The sequence below is a fragment of the Gouania willdenowi genome, chromosome 7 (genome assembly GCF_900634775.1).
Source record: "Gouania willdenowi chromosome 7, fGouWil2.1, whole genome shotgun sequence".
Classification (NCBI taxonomy): domain Eukaryota; kingdom Metazoa; phylum Chordata; class Actinopteri; order Blenniiformes; family Gobiesocidae; genus Gouania; species Gouania willdenowi.
Genome location: NC_041050.1, coordinates 17,093,764 through 17,116,316, shown reverse-complemented (window position 1 = coordinate 17,116,316; position 22,553 = coordinate 17,093,764). Strand labels below are relative to the sequence as shown.

The 22,553-nt window shown below is 38.6% G+C and overlaps 1 long non-coding RNA gene and 1 other non-coding gene across 2 annotated transcripts; one reads left to right on the top strand and one right to left on the bottom strand.

Moving 5' to 3' along the window:
• The first annotated feature begins 17,723 nt into the window (after positions 1-17,723).
• trnaq-uug (transfer RNA glutamine (anticodon UUG)) lies at positions 17,724-17,795 on the top strand. Its single transcript has one exon. It is a non-coding gene; the product is annotated as a tRNA-Gln (tRNA).
• A 2,576-nt stretch (positions 17,796-20,371) lies between these two features.
• On the bottom strand, positions 20,372-21,651 carry LOC114467594 (uncharacterized). Its single transcript, XR_003674527.1, has 5 exons — positions 21,629-21,651; positions 21,386-21,505; positions 21,206-21,298; positions 20,858-21,027; positions 20,372-20,763 (listed from the first exon to the last, which is right to left on the bottom strand). It is a non-coding gene; the product is annotated as an uncharacterized LOC114467594 (long non-coding RNA).
• Between the last annotated feature and the right edge of the window lie 902 nt (positions 21,652-22,553).

Here is a 22,553-nt window from a genome sequence, read left to right as displayed (position 1 = left end):
AGAGGGAGTTTTTCAATTTTTCTTTTAATTATTACTACATTAAAATGCGGAATATTTACGGGAAAATACTAACACGGAACGGCGGTGAGAAAGAGGAATAAAATACGTGAGTTTCCTGGCTAAAATTTAATACTTGACCAGGTATGGTCTGATGGGTCATGTCAAAATAATCATTAAAAAAAAAGGCAGTGGCAACACGTACGGTTGCCGTATTAATATACCACATTCTCTCCGTACGCAGCGCCCCTATTTTGCTAGTTTAGGTCACGTGACTAAGACTAAACATAACCCTAACCCTAAGACGCTACCTACTTATACTTTGTAACCATGCCAATAGCACCGGGGGTTGGTTGTACGACAACTGTACAAATAGACACTTTCAAAAAAAATATATATATATATATAGTGCACCGGACTGGCCCACTTTGGGTCGACGGCCCACCGGACATTGCCCAGTATGCCAGATGGCCAGTCCATGCCTGGGTAGTGAGGACCACTAAGAGCAGGTAAAGTCATGCTCACAGACTGTGTGTACAGTGATGGGTAACATGGACATAACATCAGAAGGTTTGAACCAAAAGACTGGGAAATCTCCATTTCAAAACTGGGTGGTATGACAACTAACATTTTCCTTTCTTCTTTTGTTTGAGAAAAACATATTTACATGAACAGTATCAAATGTATCTCTACTCAAGTAGGATTACCGTGTTCAGCGTGAGCTTCTAGAGTTGCATCCACAAACTGTCCTACTTCTACAGCCGAGGACGATATAGTCACGAATCCAACCAGGGATGCAGAGAAATGCTTTGTAAAAAACATGTTTTGTTCCCAAACATCTTCCTTTTGTATTCTCTCTGTGTCATGATTTGTGTCTGAAAGTAGGATTTGTGTTTATGTCTACATGTTTAGGTTCAGGTTGTTCTCGTCGCGCTTCTGTGGTAATTAGACTTTGTTTAGTTTAGTTCGGTTTTATCCTTGGGTATCAATGATCGTAGGATCAATCCCTGGATGGTCTGGTTTTCCTTTTTTTTTTTTTTTTTTGCTGTTATTCTTGTGTATTTATTTTGGTTAGCTATTTTACTTTAACCGTGCTGTTTTTGGTGGCATTTGGGTCCACTTCAAAAACTCACTCACCTCACATACCTGATTCTTTGGCATATTGATCATAGTAATAAAATGATTCTCTTGGACAAGAATAATTGGTCTTCAGAAAACAATACTCGGATAAGAAATTAGTAAGACATCACTTAATATGCTCATTTTCAAGAAACAGATCCTGAGAGAAGTTGTGATACAATAAAGTCAGCATTTATGGTTACATCAATATGATGTCAAAAGGTGGAAAGAATTGAAGAATAATCTGGTCTTCTTTTAAAGAGAAACGATATTCTCTGTAAATCCCAAGTACTGTTAATTACACTGGCCATCAATGCTGTCACAAGACACGCCTCTTTCAAGTCTTACCCCTGATTGGCCTTGTGTAATGGGTGTAACTCACATTCCGCCCTGTGTAAGCCGGGACCAGCATTACATTCACGGAATAGGATAAACTAGTACAGAAGGTGGATGGGTAATCTCTCGAAACAGTAGAGTGGGAATTATCGTCCCCTGTGGCCACATTTTTTCGGGTCAAGGTTCTAATTTATCATTTCTCAGTAAACAAAAGAGGTTTACACCAAATGTTTTTAAGTTTTACTGATTTTTAGAGCAACCCAAAGGAGCATAAGTTGTCATTTTGACTGAAAAGGCTGCTAATTGATCCTGAATGCTTAAACTCCTATACACCTTTTCGCGGTGACATCATCATCCGGGACATTTCTCTTAGCAACGCCCTTTGCCATTTTAAGAGGGGTTTACATTTGCCTGAGAACCACTATTTATACTATTTACCACAGACAACGCAAAGATTTTACTCAATTTTGTGCGAATATTTCTGCAGATTAGAGCCAAAGGCCAAGCACCAATATGAAGGGAAGGTACATCTGGTTGGTTTAGAATCATGTCCATACCAAGCACCTCAAGGTTCATAGAAAAACGACCTGACAACATGGCCAGATCTCCAATGGCCTGTTATTTATGAGTAGCTCATTAACAGCCCAGAGGGGTATTCCATTAAGCGGGTTAATGAGGGAAACTCTGAGTATCCCATTCCTAAACGCGACGTATGTTCTTCTCTGAGTATGTTACCATGGCAACATTCTCCGTGAACTAAACCTGGTCGCTGGCAGGTTTTATCGAAGAAACTCTGGGTTTCTACCTGGCTCCGCCCACCTGAACACCGTTTATGAACCGTAACACTTCTCTGAAACACAGTCACATCACACACCACAGACGTGCTCACATCATTACTTATGTTGTGTTGCTTTACTTTTTTTTTTTTTGTGCAAACGGTAGTTTTCTTTATAACATTGTGGATGCAGATCATTAAGTGAAAGACACGGAGAGGTTGATCTGCATTAAAACATCTACTGACGTCTGTAGTAAAGTTCCCTGGATACAAACCTGTGGATAATCAGATGATCATTTAAATGAATCCACTTTTAACGCTCAATTGTTGTTTTATATTGTTATACAGTTAAATCTGTAGATTGCACATCTTTGAAGGTATGGCGTAGTGAATTGTGACGTTGGTTTTGGAAGCGATGGGTAGCGGGTTCGCGTCCCACTTAAGTGATTTTTTATGACATTTTTTAGGACGTTGAGATGACTCTGCCGACAATATTACATTAAAATCAATATAATTGATTCAATATCAAGCGGTAGTCACTGTCTTTATATCCAGTGTAACGAGAGGGCTCTCTATGCAGCCATGTCTCCTCAGACACATTTTATTCATATTATTCCCCGCTCATCACGTCACTGAAGCAATAAAGGGATGAAGCGACCAAAAAGTGTGACTAATTACGGGTGATTTAAGCCACTATAGTCACTGAAGATTGAACGCACCTTTAGAACAGGCTCATATTCCTCAAACACTGGCTTATTTCACCCATTAGGGTGAATAAATCACTCTCTTCCGTTTGGTTGTCATGGCAGCTCGAGTCATCTCTGATCCATTGATGATGGCTTTTTATCACGCGCGTGCACGTAAGTAACCCAAGGTTTACATACTCAGGGTTGATTGACCCACTTCATACCAGCTGTAATGGTATCCGATACCCAGAGTTTTCCCATCGCTGGGTATGTTGACCCAGAGTTTATGGATAGACTCAGAGTTTGTTAACCCTGCTTTATGGAATACCCCTCTGGCGTCTACACAATGGAGAAGATGAGGACTTACAAAAGCTTGGATGCATATATTTTCTTTAAGGTAGGTGTATGTGTTTTTGTGTCTATATAGGCCTGTGTCATGATAATTAGCTCATTACGTGATGTGGCTATGCTAGGCTAGCACCGCTAATATTATAATAATACATCCTAAATTAAAACATAAATGGTAAATGAAGCACATTTGTTTATTTAATATACTTCCAGTTCATATACAAGTCAACACATTGCACATTTACTGTTAATTTCACATTGCTTGTCTTCAAGTTAGACATACTAGCCATAAATATTTCAGTCATTACTGAATAAATTACAATTTAAATGTACTGTAGGCTAATTCATAATCAATGTCATAAAATCAGTCAGGAAGAAATTAGATCCCCTAAATACACAACCTACCATTAACAAAATGTCTACTGCAAACATACGACCACTTTGATTTTGGGCTCCATGTAGTTCCATCTACGTTTCTTCGCCTCAGTGCTTGGATCTATAATTTCCGTTTCTGGCCTTTTTCTGTCTGTACTTCCTTCAGCCAGGCGTGGTTATGACAGCCAAATACTACGCATTATACGATAAAAATCAGCCAGACTGCAAAATCTCCACCGTGATATCAGCGGTAAATAGCGGTTGTCAGGCAAATGTTTACCACTCTTAAAATGGCGTTGTGCGTTTCTAAGTCAAGTGGTGACGTCACAAGAAAAGGTGTATAGAACTCAATGGACTAAAAAGGGCTAACACGTCACCAATGACATCATTTCAACATGGCGGAGCACAGGGTAAAGTAGTCCCAGGTTTAAAATTGAATAAAACAAATATCGTGCAAAAATAATGTGTTTTGTTAGGCATAGATCTTCTAATAAGGACATTTTAAAGGTTTTAAGCTAAAAGTCCCATATGTTTACAAATGTGTGTCCTGTGAAAACAATTGTGATACAAATATGTACAATTGTTTAGATGGAGGATGGAGTTCCTCAGTTTCATTTTCATATTGTAGGTGCTGATTCTTTTAGTATTAAATTCTCCATGGTCAGTATTACTTGAATCCCACTGGTTTCTGTACATTTTTAAAAATTTGACATTTTAATAAACAAACACAGCAAAATGTAGCATTTAAAAAAAAAAAAAAAAAATGTTTTATCCAATTCAAACTTTGGTGGGAAAAAAAACAGAAGCCAACAAATGTTATCTGCTTACACAGGAGCAAGGCAGGGGTTACAAGCTCTCCCTTTACAAACATCTGACATATCACCTCTCTTCAACATCATCTGCTTTCCCAGCAGTGTAAGAGCTACAGTTCATGATCTAAAATATCAGACAGGGCAGATCAAACACATTTTTCAGATGCAATTCCTTCCTAATGCCAAAAAGCAAGAATCACACCTGGCTATAGAGAGAAAGGTTATTCAAGGTGATGGAAATGTTATTTTCAGCACAAACCTGCTTGGCAGTTTGAGTGCTGCAACTAGTAATGCGTGTTCTTTCCACACATCTATTATCAGGCAGACTCTGAAGGGATGGGCTGAATGCAGGGAAAGAATTTCCTGTTCCGTACATGTTTGTGTTGTCATGCTGACGATGTGTGATAGGGCTACAGAAGGAAAAGAGACAACCTACTGCACACTCACAGCAACTCAAAAATGTAGCCCCTACATTTTGTTCTTTCAATAATTTATAGTTTACCAACTTGTAACTTATCATTCCATAGAGCCAATACATTAATAAGTGGTGGCTACCATTCTATGGAATTCCAAAACATTTCAACTAAAAGCCAATTCAATTTTGTAAGCAGGGTTGGCATTTTATCTTCTTGTTATAGCTACAGTACATGAGGCGATACTTTTGTGAAGGCCTAATAGATTAATAAATTATTGTGAAAAAGAAGTAAAAGGTTGAGATTGCCGCTCAAATGTTTGTTTCGATCTTTGCTGGCAAAGAAACTAAAGAAATCAAGCATGCAGGAAATTTTGCTCAATTTATTTGAGATCTTAAATTTGCCACAAAGTCTTAATCTGATATACAGTATATATTGAAAATATTGTCTCTTGCAGTTACTCTCTCTCTCTCTCTCTCTAATAATATTGGTTGTTCACTTGTGGATGAAGGTGTGTTTTTTGCTTTATGAGTTAAAAAAAGTCTTAACTCATAAAAAGTATTTATGAGTTAAAACAAACTGAGTTATTAATGCATTAGCACTTTATTGAACTGTAAAAACTAAATCTGTGTAAAAATAAAAGTCTCTCTCTCGCGCATTGCGTGCTGGTTGTGTGTGAGAGCAGGTGTGCAGCATCTGAAGAAGTTTCAGTGCGTTTGGAAGTGTTTTTTAAAAGTTTTCTTTAGGATCTTTCACTTTCTGGTGCTTCACGTGAAAAAGGTAAAGAAAGTTTCATTCATCAAAAGAGAGAAAATAAAGTATTTTTTTTTAATATGGTTGGAGGATTCATGGCGTCCCTCCCTGGGGAGGGCTTGCCACCTCAGTCCATCAAAACACGGGGTTTCGGGTCGTTGCTGACCCCCAATACGCTGTGGCGCAGGTCCTCCTTGCTGTAAGTGAGATAGTGGGCCATGCTAACATTCATGGTGGTTTTTCTCAGGAAGGAGCAGATGGTCCACTCACTGGTAGAGCAGAGTGTGGTTCTGGATGACCTGTGCGTCCTGGTCTCCCCAAGTCATCACCGTGTCCGGTGTCCCCCATTCCTCCCAAATGAGCTGCTGGAGCAAGAGCTGACCCGTTATGCAAAGTTCTCCAGCGTCTTCAAAAAAAGTGAAACTTGGCTGCAAATATGAGGGGCTGCAGTATGTCCAATCACTACGTAGGCAAGCCTTCATGTATCTGAGTGACCCGCTTCAGACGCTTAAGGTTAAGCATGGGAGCAGTTCAGTTACATGCCGTCAGCACTAGGGTTGGGTATGCAGGGAGTTGAAAATTGAGACCACCAATGTCAACAACAATGACAATTCCATAGGTTTCTGCTGGCAAGTGTTAATTCAATTTTATTTGTATAGCACAATTTACAACAAAGTCATTTCAATGCGCTTATCAAAATATAAAATTCATAAAAAAGAAAAAACCCAACAAGATCCACATGAACAAGTATTTAGCCATCTAACAAAATCAACATCGTAAAACACCATTAAAGAAACAAACAATTATTTAATATAGCCTTCATATTCTCCCAACAAGATACAGTATATCTCATGACATGGCAGTGCATCCGTTGATTGTGATGGAAACACAGAAATACGGTGAAAATGACAACAAGTCGGAACAGCCTCAGTGAGGCGCATCCACAAAGCCAATCCTACCATTCACTGTGGAAAATATAAAACATTGTTCTGACCTTACCTTTGCTGAAGGTCTTGTAGCTCAGGTGTTGGTCTCTCATCTTTTAAAAGCTGCTGTTTTTCCTCAAAAGAAAATTTCTCTATTGTCTCTAGTGCTGTCATCCTGCCTGTAGTGTTATCCGCTTCTAGCTAGAGAACGTAGCAGCAGCGGTCACATTGTATCAATTCACTAATGCGCAGTGTTGGGAACGTTACTTTAAAAAAGTAATTAGTTATAGTTACTCACTACTTGTTCAAAAAAGTAACTGCGTTCGTAACTAAATTACTCTATAATAAAAGTAACTCATGATCAAGGAAAGTAACTATTTGCGTTACTATTAAAAAAAAAAAGTTGCTATATTGCTATATGACAAATAATTCACATTTTTTAGATGTGTGTGTCGTGAGGTGCTTCATTAATTTTGAGTTGCTTACAACGGATGTCGAAAAAATCTTCACTCCTGGATATAATGAACACTTCACATACACGTTCTTGCCTTTGACCACAATTAATTTAAAGTAGTGTTTGTATCGTCACCTTAAAAATGTCAACTTTTCATTAGATTGCTCCACGCTCACCATCTCTGCTGATTCTTCCAATCTGCAGCGTGTGTGTGTGTGTGTGTGTGTGTCGCGTGTGCTGGCACATCACCTTAGCCAATCATAATCGCTCACCTTGTTTTTAGCCCACCTCCTCAGAACAGCTGAGTAAGAAGCCAGGGTTGCTTTCGCACAACATTTTATTCAATCAATGCATGTAACGCACCGCATTTAACGTTCAGTCACGATAACGGCGTTGTAACGGCGTAAAAAGTAATTAGTTAGATTACCCCGTTACTGAAAAACAAAGGACGTTATTTTAAACGCCGTTTTTCCAAACACTGCTAATGCGCTCTGAACGTACGTATAGCATTTAGCATAGCACAGTTACGTCCAAAGGTAGCATAGAGAGCTGCCTTTTTACGTAAATGGTTTTCATCTTGGGGAACTGACACATAAAAACACGCTATGGGAACAGAGGCAGAGCAGCAATGTGCTTTTGGAAAAGGGCGTGGCCTCCTCCTGCCTTACAGCAGAGTGAGACTATGCAACATCTCTGCCGTACCAGGAAATAGCGATGTTTAGTCATTTAGGCTATGAAAAACACAAAATGCTAAGACTTTCAAACTTATAGGTGCTGTAGGCTACTGGAAATGGAAAAATAAATAATTTATAATTATATTATACTTAAAACAAATAATATCAATAACAATTCACCCTTGGGTAGGCACTGCCTACCTTGCCTACCCTGACTGCACGTCACTGGAGCAGTTTCTATACGGTTTATGCTAGCGCCGGGAGCATGAAGTGTTTTGAGTGCAGGGACGTTGAACACAAATGTCTGGCCTGTCCACACAGAGAGCAAATGGCGTGCGGCAATGCCGAAGTGCGGAGCGGCAATGTGTCTCTCTCTCATGAACTGGACCACTCTACTAATGGGGGCTCTGTGGTGAGCTAAGCTCAAGGGAGCACAGCTAACCACTGTTCAAATGTTTATGATGATTCAAGGGATTTACTTGAAATACCACATTTTAAAACTGATTCTGTTCACGTAATGTACAGTATGTGTAAATCAGAACGATTGTGTAAAATAAACCCAGCCTATAATGCGTTAACAAGAACAAAAATCATTCACTCTTTCGATTATCTCTGAGTTCACTGCTGAGCTGGAACATTTTACTGAGCTTTCCATGGAAACAAGGTAAGAAGTGATTCACTGCTTTTAACAATCTTCCTCTTTCTACAGCTTCACCAACTGTGGAGACATTTAAGTGTCAGGAAGGAAACAATATTCATCCATTCCACACAAGTGACAGATTTTTTAAAAAAGGATGTACTCCGTCATGTGGTTTTAGAGCTTATTCGTTGACAACTCCCTCACACTGACTACATACAGTATATCATACAGAAAATACATTGCAACTGGATGCTTTAGAATTCGACTTTATATGAATTGTCAGCTCACAGCCAAGAACAACATGTCAAAATCCCCAAGGTGGACATAATCTTTGAAACATTTCCACTGCAATACATTCAACACTGACACGACCCCTTAGAAATAAAAAAAAAAAAAAAGACTGCCTCTGTGACAAAACTGAACACTAATCTCTTTGTAAATACAATATGAAGGATTAAGACTAAAGGACTGCACCCTCACACACATTTTACACGGCTTTTTCACTATGTGGCTGCAATATAGATTAGTTTTGTTTTTCTTTGCTCAATCATTTTTTATGCCAAAAGGGTTAACTCCAGCAATAAGCATCGATTGTTGTTTATTTCTTTCGTTTTTCCTGCATCTTCTCATTGCAAATATTCACTGCTGCCATCTCTGTGTGTAAAGCTGTGACAATTAGCGATTAACACTATACTTGAAGTTTTATTTATGAGGCTCACATTATGCTGTCATTATCTCTCATTAGCATGAATAAGGTGTCATGAAGGCTGATATGAAGTGTTGTTCGCTAAATTACGACACCTTTGGAGCTATGTTGGCCTTTTTTAGGTCAGGTGGAGGGATCTAGTGGAGTTAGGGTAACGAAGGACATTCAATGACAGCCTTCATGACACCTTATTCATGCTAATGACATGTCATGATAGTTTCATGTCAGCCTTAGTTATAAAACTTCTAGTAAAGTGTTACCCAGTTAGCACCTGCCTGTGGAACGTGCACAATTTCCACGCAAAAAGGCCCCGCAAGCAGATCTGCCCACATTGTGTATTCATCAGAGGCAAACACGTTAAATGATGTGCGTGCTTGACAGATGCAATCCTGATTGCCCTGCAAAGTCTATCACCACTCTAAGTGGCCAGAAGTGTACCAGTTAAAGTAACCAGTTTACTTGGGTGTGAATTATCACTGCTTTTATGGAACTATTGTCCAGCCCATCTTCATGCTTCTGGCATACATTGTACAAAGTTTAAGTGTGAACATAATCTTAAAGAGTATTGAAAGACGAATCTGTTTGAAATTAGGTGACATATTGGCAGTTATGGGACACCTTTGGGCACGTTCCAAAGGTGTTGAACTTCGATAGGCAGTACATTAACTGCAATGCACTACACATTTCCCATGCCTAGTGTCAAATTAACATCTTCCAGTCCTGACAAACTGTTCACACCCTGAGAAATCTGAGCAAGAATGAGCTGCATGACCAGACAGCAGCTGTGCCACCGTTGAGTCAAAGTCAAGATAAAAAAAAGCTTCTTGTACAGGTTTTGGTCCTGAAGTGTGAGAAAAGATTTTACATACAATCACTTTTATTCTATGCGTTTACCAGCACAAACAGTCAACAATGTAAATTTTGTCAATCCGTATCCATCCATTTTCTGACCCGTTTGCTTCTTTTCAGGATTTTCTGATAGACAACCACTCACACTCACAACTTAGCAATCTATAGACTCCAATCAACCAAACAGTCATGTTTTTGAATGGTGGGAGGAAGCCAGAGTACCTGCAGAAAACATGCCAACGCCACACAGAAAGGACCCAAGTGTCCACTCAGGGCATTTTTGCTGTGAGACGAATGTGCAAACCACTACCAACATTGCATAAGCACACTACTAGCATGCCAACAGCACTAATGCAACAGTGTTTTTACTATGGTTAAGGCTAAAAGTGTTTTTTTTTTTTTTTTTTTATTATTATTATTTACAAGCAAATTAATAAATAGTGATGATGAAATATGTAGATGAGTTAATACCAAAATCACATTACCATTATCTTATTCACTGTCACACTTCTGAGTTGTGGATGAGGATCCGAGCGCAGAGAGAGAGTCAGGCAGCAGGCGGGCATAGCGTTCATAGAACCAGTCCATTTTAATGATCAAAAAACGTGCAAAAACTGAAATCCAAAAAGGCACAAGGAGTCATGAGGAAAACAAGGAGCAGTGTACAGAAACACAGCAGCACACGAGGAGGATAACATAGACAATGATCCAGCAATCATTCTGTGCCAAAGCGCTCAGTTGAAATAGTGAGAGAGGCTTGATTGGGAGAGAGCCACACCTGGGTGCAAAACATTAGGCAGCTAATCACTCCCAAAGCAGCCAAACACACTGACATCACTGGGAGGTGGAGGCGCGACTAGGAACGCAAAGACAAGAGTTGACACATGAAACAGGAACTATAAAGGAAACTAAACAGAACAAAAAGAGGACCACGAGGGCTAAAGTCAACAAAACTAAACAGAACCTGACGTTCATTACCAGAAACTACTGCAAGTGGGGTTGCCAAAAGAGGCTCTGATTTTCTGTTTCAAAATGTACCCAATTCCATTAGAGTTTACCTAATCCCACGTCATTTCTATGTCAGTTTCCATTTTTCCATTTTATAAGCTTTGCCTAATCAGATGTCTATACTAGCTTTCTGTTAATGGTGAAAAAAATGATGGTCCAAAAACATGCATGTGAGGATATACTGCATGTCATATTGTAATTGTAAATATATATTGTCATTTCCATTTCAGAAAGTGAATTCCATAAATATAGAATCATATTATAGTTGAACAGCTAATATAGCATGCACTTTGTCCTATAGCTCTGTGAAAATAAAAATAGACTATTAAAACATCTACATCTCTTTTAATTGTAATGACAATAAAATTTGACAGTGATCTTCTTGCCTGCACATTCCTCCTCTGTGAACAAAGAAGTAACGGCGTACAACCGTACTATCGGGTCCCTCACATGGGTTGAGGTGCTTCTTTACGGTGGCTGGGAAGTGTCAGGTGAATGCATTTACAGAAACGAACACAAATGCAAAATGGCCACAACGGAAGTGTTTCCGACGGACTGGTATTATGATGTGATAGCCTGATATGAATTTAATATAATATAAATATTAGAGTATCCTGATCAACTTTCACTTACTTTCATACGTGTTTCGATGTCTTCTTCTTGTTCTTCTCTGTTCTGGTGGGTTAAAAACATCCGCCAGAAACGTGTCCGTCTGTAATACCGGTCCGTCGTGGCCATTTTGCATTCGTGTTGTGACCTTTTTGCATTTGTGTTTATTTCTTTAAACGCATTCACCTGACACGGCCTCCGGGTTTCCGCAACGGAAGTGTTTCCGACGGACCGGTATTACAGACGGACACGTTTCTGGCGGATGTTTTTAACCCGTCAGAACAGAGAAGAACAAGAAGAATACATCGAAACACGTATGAAAGTAAGTGAAAGTGGATTAGGATACTCTTATATTTTTCATATCAGGCTATCGTATCATAATACCGGTCCGTCGGAAACACTTCCGTTGCGGAAACATTTCCGTTGTGGCCATTTTGCATTCGTGTTGTGACCTTTTTGCATTTGTGTTCGTTTCTGTAAATGCATTCACCTGACACTTCCCAGCCACCGTACTACGGCTTCTTCCCCTAAAATACAAATCCAACAAGATAAGTACACCTTGATGGACACCGGATCTGATTTAAAGATCTCAGACAGCACTGGCTTCCTTTTCCTGGGAAAAAAAAAAAATGCTCCTTCTGCGAGAAAAATATAAAAATGCTTCCAAAATACAAAAGAGGAAAAGGAAAATAAAAACTTTTGGTGCACAATTTATACTACTGTATCTCTGTCAATATTTGCCCTGAAAACTGAAATTTCATGACTTCCAAGTGCCAACAAAATAACATGGTTATTAACCATAAAATACACTGTGTATATGTGAATTTATTTAATATGATTTACTTTATTGTATGCTTTGAAGCTGCTTATCCAGTCGTGAAACAAAGTCACTACTATACCAATTAGCAAACCAAAGACAATGGCTGTGCTGTGTTTATTATGAACACCCAAATTTAATGTACTCAATGTAAAAAAGTGTAACTGACTACAGTTCATTATCTTAAAACTATATTTAATAGTTTGTTATTCAGACGATATGTACTATTTCAATACGATGTGTTGTGCATAAAACACTGTTTACGTGGGCGCTGAAGTTCAAACTTCAGTCACTGTGAACCTCAAAATCTATTGGCAAATATAACCTTTGTACTTTTGTTTGGAACTGGTTTTAATTCACGTTTGGCTGGATTATGTTTCATGTCAACAGCATCTAAAACAGGACCAAAGGTAAATCCACGGACTTCAATGACCCACAAGCCAGTGATCTGTTGTGGCTCCTCCCAGGTCAGAGTCAGGTCAGTGAGGCACTTGGCAGCAGTGACCGTGAAGCAACCGAGAAATGACTCCTGTTCTAACAACAAGGTGAGATAAACAAGAACGATGTATTTATCTCAGGGTGCTATCATACCAGCCCTTTTTTAATTTGCTTTAAGGGGTGGAGCACCAATTTTTCCCCAGTTCATTTGACACTTTTATCCAATTTTTGTTGATTCTTTAACCATTTTTTATCCAAATAAAAAACCTTTTGCCCAATAATAACACTTGTTTTTTCCTGACATTTTGCCTCTTTTTGATTCACATCTCCGCTATTTTTTTTTGTGCTCATTTAAACTACCTTTTGCCATTACATACCACTTGTTTCCTTTCTTTTTGTCATTTTTTTTGTCACTCTTGACTGGTTTGGGCCCATTATACTCACTTTTTACTCTTTTCTTGCTACGTTTTTTTGCCACTTTTGGCCCATTTTTGGCCACCGGTTACTCATTTTTGTCACTTTACTAACACTTTACTCATCGATGTTAACTCTTTGTTTACCTTCTCGGAACGGCAGCTTTGTCAAATGGCTGGCTGTGATTGGCTTCATCACGATTCAATCAATCAACTGGACCAATACCTTTTCTACAATGAATCCATCCATCCATCCATCCATTTTCATACCCGCTTATTCCCGTTTAACAGGGTCGCGGGGGTCTGCCGGTGCCAATCTCCGGCTCTCATAGGGCGCTGGGCGGGGGTACACCCTGGACAGGGCGCCAGTCCATCACAAGGCAATACAATGAATCCCTCTGTAAAAAGTGAGGGGGATGAATTTTTGTTTTTATGAAAGTGTGAGTGTCGCATCCCCCACAGGTGAGACGTGCCTGGCCAGGCGTGAACAAGTAACTGGGCTCCGATGCAGATCAAAGAAGCCGACTGGTCCGCTTCCAGACAAGGGTCTCGGCATGGTTGAAACCAAACTCTAGAACTGTTTGTTTGCTGTCTGAGCACAAACACTCCTGTGATGAGGAGCAGACAGCATTGTGGGTAGGAAGACTAAAGTAGAAAACAATAAGTTAGAGAGTTGGGAAATGGAGCACAACCTGACATGAAGCAGGTCAAATGATAATGTAGCTAATCAATTAAATCAAGCCGTTAAAATGAAACTCTTGTAATTGCCTATTCGGAGTCAGTCCCGAACTGTCCTGGTGGGAAGGCATCCTTAGATATTCAATAGGAAAAAATATTCTTTTTTAAACATTTTCTAATAATTAGTCATTTGTCAAATAAATGGTAAATGGACTTCATTTTTCATATTATTGGGGTTCATTAGAAAAGCTAGAGATAGAAAAATCAGCCAAAACCTGATGTCTAGAGGTATTTTTGATCAACTTTAATGTATTCATTCAATAACGATGATATCAAACACATGTTAAACTTTGTATTTTGATCAGAGGTGCTTGTACCGCTGGAATAACAGCAAGTACCAATTGTTTCACAGTTGATGTCTTCTGTTTACAGTGGAAAATATGTGGCATGTAAACACATCAACTCAATCAAAGGCAAAAAAAGAAACCTTGGATGGGTTCACAGGATAAGAGGTTGGTGATTATCTTTGTATGTTCTTACCTGATCAATAAAAGAAAGGAAATCTGTTGTCCATCTTTATCCACTTTACTTTGATCAGGATGTTGAGTAACTCTGGCAAGATTTCAGACAATCGTCTAGCAGGGTTCACACATAAGGATTTTCAGCACACACACACACAATAACCATTCTGTCCCACCACTGATCTTCCCCCAAGACAGAAATCTTACGTGATCAAACAAGACCTAACGGCATCTAATGCTGTTCCACGCAACTCAGAACTCTGGATTTTCCTCCTTGAAAAAGAGACTTGGAATCACCTTAAAGCTGATATCCGGAGTTTCTGAAAAATCTATGTTTATTTATGATTCTTTTGAAATGCGAAAAAATACCTAACTAGTCTTTTACTATGGTCTACTGCCGGTGGTCATTCATATACATTAATGTATATAAGTCCCTCCTTCGTCCTATAGTCCCTTATACAAATGGAAACGATCACCGATTGCGCACAGCCAATAGGTTTCGACTTCCTGTTTTTGAGACTGTCAATCAAATTGAATGCGGAACTGTGCACGGAAACAAGGCCGCGTGTCACAACAGCAAACAGGTTAATATGATTTTGGCTCTTACCTGACCCATAGACCTATATCAATGTGACCCAGTGCGACCTCGTTATATTAAGCAATGCGCATGCAGAAAAGTAGAGGCGTGGCTTCTGGTAGATTGGGAGAGGCAGGGGGAGGAAGTTAAGATGTTTAGGTCGGGACATCGAGACATTTTTCAGAAACTCCGGATAACAGCTTTAAGTCAAAGTTCCTACTCGGTAAAGTGGAGAAAAGTTCTAATATGATAGCGGTTAGCCATGTTTGAGATATTTCCACGTGTTGCCACTGAACTCGGGTGAACTCAGAGATCAGAATTTTCAACACAGAAGAGCAAAGCATTACGTGTTTCTCAGCCAGCTTGATTCTTGATTGGCTATATTCAGTTCCACGTCATATATCACAGGGTCATAAGTCAGGGGTCATCTGTATTCTTCACAAACAGGAGAAGATTTAATTGTAATTACTGAACAAGTTGGATATTTACAATTGTCAGCCCGTTTCAGAGCCAATTATTTAGACAAATTCACTCTTAACACACCTCAGACCTCAAAATTATTTTATAGAATAAACATGTAAGACATCGGCAATTGGACGTTTGCCTTCATTGGTCGGGAAGGGGGGAAATTAGAACAAAAACAGGGCAATTATCTTTATTTCTCTATAGTGTTCATGTACTGCAATATTTAGGCTAATCAAAGGAAGAACAAAAACACCATTTTAAGTTTTTTTTTTTTTTTTTTTCCTGACATTTTTATGACCCATTTGTTTTGATTGTGTCCTTCTTCCATTAAATATTTACCACTCGTGAAATCATAATGTAAGATTGATTGATCTGGATCGTTGTGCAAAGTTATCAATCACATCGTCATCGGTGGAAGGGAGATTGAAAACAAACGATTAGGGATGTAACGATTAATCGTAAGGCAGTTAAAAATCGATTCATAGGTATCACGGTTGATATCGATTTTCTGACAATTGAATCGCAGTACTTTTTTTAACCAGCAGAGGGCGCTATCCGGAAGTGTTGGCGGCGGGGCGGAGTCTGCTAATACTTTCTTTCTGGCTGCCTTCTACTCTTAAATATGTTAATAAATGATTAATTACCCCTTTAGCACCGAAAGAATATCTGTAATATTACTTGAATATCTGCAAAAGTCACGTTTTTCTATTAGCTCTGTCTGCTAGCATAGCTTCTCTTCTTCACTGCTAGAAAATCTGCATGCCAACCGACCACTGTGTTACCAGCGCCCTCTGCTGGTCCAAACAAATGTAATGACGTTTTTTTTTTTTTTTTTTAAGTCCAATTGTTAAGGCACAAAATACATTTTCAGTTGCACTTTTAAAAGAAAAACTATTATGCAGTTTTGCATTGTTTATTATAGAACCAGAATTTAAATTAATAGGCTTCATTTTCATTTGTATTATTCCTTTATTTATTTAATTCAAGATTTATTTTTAGTTAAATTGCATTGTTTTGAATAGTTTATCAAGGAATTATTTTGACAATGAAAAATAAAATGAAAATAATACAGTATTTTCTCATTTTTTTCCCCAAAAAATTTTTTGTCTACAGTCCCATTTTGTAAATGAAAAAATCGTGAGAGACTCGTATCGTGAACCCAGTATCGTGAATCGAATCGTATCGGGAGTTGAGTGAATCGTTACATCTCTACAAACGATCATACAATATTCATCGTCACCATCCATGTGGTTGACCTACATCCTGCTTAAGTTTCAGTACAGACAGAACAAAGTCCACTGCATTGATCGGAGGCTCCGCGCTGCATTCAAAGTCCGACACAGCATTGATCTCCCTCCAATCCTTCGTAGCCGGTCAAATTGGAACGCCTGAGCTTCGTGTCGCGTGTGTGTGTTCTTTAATGGGGCTAAAGAAATGTAGAGCAGAGTGGGAGGAGTCCGATCACGTGGTAGGGAATGTGATAATAACAGAGCTGTGCGTGCATTAAGCTGCGGGACATCAAGTTGACATATCCTCACATCACCCCTGCGTTAAGCTATGGATGAATGCACACGAAGCACAGCTGGGGAATTAACGGCACAGTTTCCACGGCTTGAATGCATCATTTTAGTGACTGTAGATTATGCATTCGTTTGTGCATTTAATATCAGTCATATCAACCATAGTTAAGCTCTACTAATGCTCAAGTTTGAGGTACGTACATGCACTTAATTTTGGTTTATTAGTGCGTGAGTAGACTTTACTTGTAAAGCAAAAAGTGTCACTAGTAGCGCTACTAATCAGGGGTGGAAAGAGTACAGAAAAAATCTACTTAAGTAAAAGTTACTTTGATTAAATTTCACTTAAAGTAAAAATCTACTCGAGTAAAAGTAAAAAAGTAGCTCACTTAAAATGTACTCAGAGTAAATGTTAGTTTAAAAAAGTTTGTTTTTTAAACTAACATTTATTTATTTATTTTTTATTGCATCTCTCCAATGCAATAAAAATAAAAAGACGTGTATACAGATCAAACTAGGTTCTTTTTTATTATTATAATTCATTAGAGAATATCAAAATAATGTGCATGAGAACAAGACATGGTGTGGCTAACCTGGATAAATAAAATAAAAATAAATGTCAAGGATGTCAAAGCGCTTGTGTTAATATATCCAATAAATCGCTTCTGAAAGAAAGAAATGCGTACACTATGTTATATAAAGTCTATAAAACATTCTAGCCTTTATTATATGATATCTATGCACGTTTATAATCAAGAAACAATCGCTCTCTTAGAAGATCTTTATAACGAATCACTTTGATCTCTTCTAGTCACCTGGTCCCGTGGTGTAATGGTTAGCACTCTGGACTTTGAATCCAGCGATCCGAGTTCAAATCTCGGTGGGACCTCATCTTTTTTCCTTTTGAATAAAACAATCGCTTGATCTCATGTTAGCTCAATTACAATTTTTGTATTTACATTGTAACTCAATTAGCATACGATAACGTTGTTGAAATTGCTAGCTACATTGTCCTCTTCATTATAAATGATGGGTTTTTTTCATCCCAACGCCATAGTGCTGTGAGATGAATGATTGTTGAATGTGGCGCAATATAAATACAGTTTTCTCTATATATTAATGTTTGCACCAACCCACCAAAACAAATATATTGTGTACTGTAAACTGAGTTTGGCAATAAAACTTTGTGATTCTGAAATTATGTTGTGTTATTGATTTTTTCACTTTTGGTTTTATTATGGCGTTTGTTGAATTTTTTTTTCTGCCCGTTTTTTTGAATCACTTTGAGATTGTTGAATGTAAAGGGCTTTACAAATTAAAGTTATTATTATTATTATTATTATTATTATTATTATTATTATTATTATTATTATTAATATTATATATTGGTTGAAATATAAACAACGCTTTGATTCTGAGTCACTCAGAAATGGCAGACAATCATTGAGGTGCATTATTTTTGTTGATACTGTTATCATTATTCGTATGATTTTTTTTTTTTTTTTAGTTTTTATTATTGTTGTAATATAACATGTTTTGTCTTTATTAATCGATATAAATGTCATAAAAAAAAGATTGACCAGCAGATGGCTGTATATTAATTCAAATATTGGGTTTCATCTATTGTCTAAACATTTTAAAATGTAATTTCTAACTTTTCTCATTGCCAGCTTCAATACACGAAGGAATAGTTTACCTGTTCTCACTATGTCTAAGTTAATTCCAGGAGCTCATTATGAAAAAAAAAAAAAAGAAATCATAATCTAAAATCATGTATTTTTAGGGATAATGGAAACCTTGATATTGACTATGTACAGTAAGTACAGAATGTGATCCAGCTGACCCCTGAGAACCTGCTCCTTTTCAGAAGAATTGATAATGCAACCTAATCCCTAGTTCTCAAAAGATCTGTGATTGGTTGTTTCAGAGAAAGTGACAGAAACATGACAGATTTAAAGAAACCAAAAGTAAAATTGGCAAATAAACTGACACCAATGTTATTCAGCCTCAACAGAGAGCAACGTGTTCAGGCAAGGGTTAGTGAGGCCAGTTGGTAATCGTTGTCAGTGAGGTTCTCGGTACGAATCCCTGGATTAGTGATGTCGCTATAGTGATATCAGAAGAAAACCCATCATCTGCTACCCCTAAGTGGACAAACATGGTATTACAACTACACCAGGAAAACAACACACTAATGCTTGTAATTTTGAGAACAAAAAGTCCCAGATAGATAATGAGGCTGGGAATGTAGTGGAATTTGTATTGGATTTAAAAAAAAAAAAAAAAAAAAAGAAATTTAAAGGAAGCTTTATTCATAAACAGTATATATAAATATGTCTCATACGAAAAAAGAATGTTGTGGGTGGGTGTCAGGATTTCAGAGAGATAAGAGTATTTACTGTTACAGATTGGCACAAAGTGCACAGCCATGTCCAGCTCATCATGTCAATCAGGTACATCTGCTGCACCTGTAGAGTTGAGCACGGCTGTGAGTTGTTGACAATCAGCTGGACTGGACTATATAAGGAGGATTTTCACTCTTGGTTCAGTTGCTGTGAGAAATTGGACTTGGTTTGGCATCATGTGCTGGTCTTCTTTAAAGCTTGAGTTTGACTGTGAATAATTCATCCAAGTAGAGAGCAGAGGCTCTTTATTATTTTGGTGTGTAGTTTTTTTTTTTTTTAGATCACCCATCAATTATTTTTGTACTGTGCTGATCTTTTCAGTTGGAAAATAATTATGGACAGAGTCAAAATTATCACTACTGTTAATTAATCAATAATATTTTGTCAGATTTTATTCCATCACAAATGTTTTACCAATTCTAAATATATGATCTGTTATTGTATCAGTGGCATTATTGTTGAAGCAATTTGCATGAGGTGAGTAGATGGGACAAAGGCCACATGGACCTCTGGTAACCATAGGAAGAAGCTGAGATCATGCTACCATGTTGGAGTTTGGAATTAGTTTTTCAGGCCGACATGTATTGGGCAATGCCCAAACCCCTAGTGACATACTGTATAAAAACAAGCCCCTTTTCATTTCTATCCGGGACTTTTAGCAGCTCCGCAGAACCTTTAGCGCACTACAATGTCAGGTACTTCCCCAAAAAGCTGAGAAAAAAATGTTTGAGAAAGGGGTCAAAACTATGAAAACATTAACAAAGCAGGTAAGTCATAAATGTTGCATGAGCGAGGGTTCTCGGTACTGCAATCTTTGGGTTAATATGCCACAATTTTATTTAAAACAGGGTACACAGCATCCCAATCCTCAAGCAAATGTGCCTCCATGAGTCCACATTTGCCATTTTCATTAAATATGGGGTACTCGGCATCCCAGTCTTCCGGTGAATGTGCCTCAATGGGTCAAAACTATGAAAACATTAACAAAGCATGTAAGTCATAAATGTTTATTGTAAAAATGTTGCTAAATTATGCCAATTGCATGAGAGACGGTGCTCGGTACTGCAATCTTTGGGTTAATATGCCACAATTTTATTTAAAACAGGGTACACAGCATCCCAATCCTCAGGCAAATGTGCCTTCATGAGTCCACATTTGCCATTTTCATTAAATATGGGGTACTCGGCATCCCAGTCTTCGGGTGAATATGCCTCAATGAGTCCAACTTTGTAGTTTTCATGAAAAACAGGGTACTCGGTATCCCAGACTTCGGGTGAATGTGCCTCAATGTGTCCAACTTTGTAGTTTTCATGAAAAACAGGGTACTCGGTATCCCAGACTTCGGGTGACTGTGCCTCAATGAGTCCAACTTTGTAGTTTTCATGAAAAACGGGGTACTCGGTATCCAAGTCTTTGGGTGATTGTGACTCAATGACCTGTGCCTCAGTTTGACTAGAGGAAAAATTGAAAAAGATTAGTACAAAATTCAAAAGAACAACATGTTGATTTCCATGTGCGCGAATGCTTAAACAGTGCAGTTACTCACTGTTCTCTGCTGTCTGGCTCCTGGCTCAGGTATGACCCCGTAATGTAGGGATGCTGAAGAGCATCAGTGGGAGAGATTCTCTCTTCCCCATCCAGATTCAAGACTTCTTTCAGGAACTCGATGAAGGCCTTCCTGTCTTCCATTGTCTCACTGTCCCATAGTTCAGTCATCTGGATTAATAAAAATACAGAGCATTAGGTCAATACACAAGTTCATACCTCTCTTGCTCATGTTAACAAAAAAGAAACAGTGAGTAAATTCAGCTTATAAACGCATGTCTAAAGTAGGTTGCATTTTAAAGAAGAGATCTCTAAGTTTTTGAACTCAAATATCATAGAGAACACTTACATAGAGCAGGTCATCTAATGATGACAAATGTGGATGATATTCGGGCCACTCCTCAGCTTTTAATCTGTTCCTAGACTTGTACTCTTCTGGTGTCTGAGGAAACACAATGACAATAAAAGGGGTTTAAGATACGTTTAGGGCAACAATCAAGGTTCAACAACAATAAAAACTATGTTTTACCAGCAGCCTCCATCTTGTGCCCAATTCATCCACCTCATGACAAAAGAACTTCTTGCTCTAAAGGCCAAAGTGGAGTTGCTGTTTTGATGGCATTCCCAGCATCTCCACCATGCTCTGCATCTGTAGAAAGAACACAGTTGCACACATTAGGGGCAGGTCGTCAAGACTATCTATGTACATGTGAAAAAGAGAACGTAGGTAATTAAATGATTGGAAGGATGATGTATAAAAAAGACGACCTACCATGAGGTATTCACAGTGGACAGAAAAGAGGTTGTCATTAAGGAAGAGGAATGCCAGCGTGCAGCCCACTCCCCACTTGTCAATGGCCCCCGAGTAAGGAAGGCCAAGACAAACCTCTGGGGCCCTGTGAAGCAAAATTAATGAAATACACTTTAGAACTCTAAATCTTAGCATTAAGTACCAACACTATAATAACACAGATTTGTTACAAAAACCCAGAAGTTGTTCAGGGTGACACCCTCATACCTGTAGCCGATTGGTTGAAGTCTGAGCCCGGGCATGGCGGCAGAAATGGGAGAAGCCACTCCAAAATCAATTAGCTTTACGCTAAATGAACTTTCATCAATGTTGACCATCATGATGTTGTCTGGCTTGATGTCAGTGTGCATTATTTTTACAGCTTTGAGTCCCTGTAATGCCACCATCAGCTGCAGGGACACAATGAGAAAAGGATGAGAATGGAGTTCCTCTCATGGAGCTGTTTAAGCTCAGGTTTGAACTCATGGCTTTCTTAATTGATCAGCAAGTAATGAAAAGATTCATACCTGCTTTGCAATAGGACGGATGAAGTTGACGTTTAATGAACGGACCAGGTGGAACAAAAATACCCCAAAAATTCATAGTTAAAGTTCTGTTGAAGGCACCAAACACTTACTTCGTCCTCCACATTTTGAAAATACTTCTTCTTTAGGATTTTTACTGCCACCAATTTGCTGCTGTTGTGAGCACGACACTTGGCAACTTTCCCAAAGCTACCTTCTCCGATAAACGCCAGGATTGTGTACCGAGTGGAGGGGCTGTGGAGGGCATGGCCTACCATTAGAGGACGCTGAGCCCGTCATCCTTCGTGACGTACTTCCACGGGCTTCGCGAAACCTGGGGGCCGAGTCGCGCGGGAAGGCTTGGCCCCCTTTCATAACTGCTT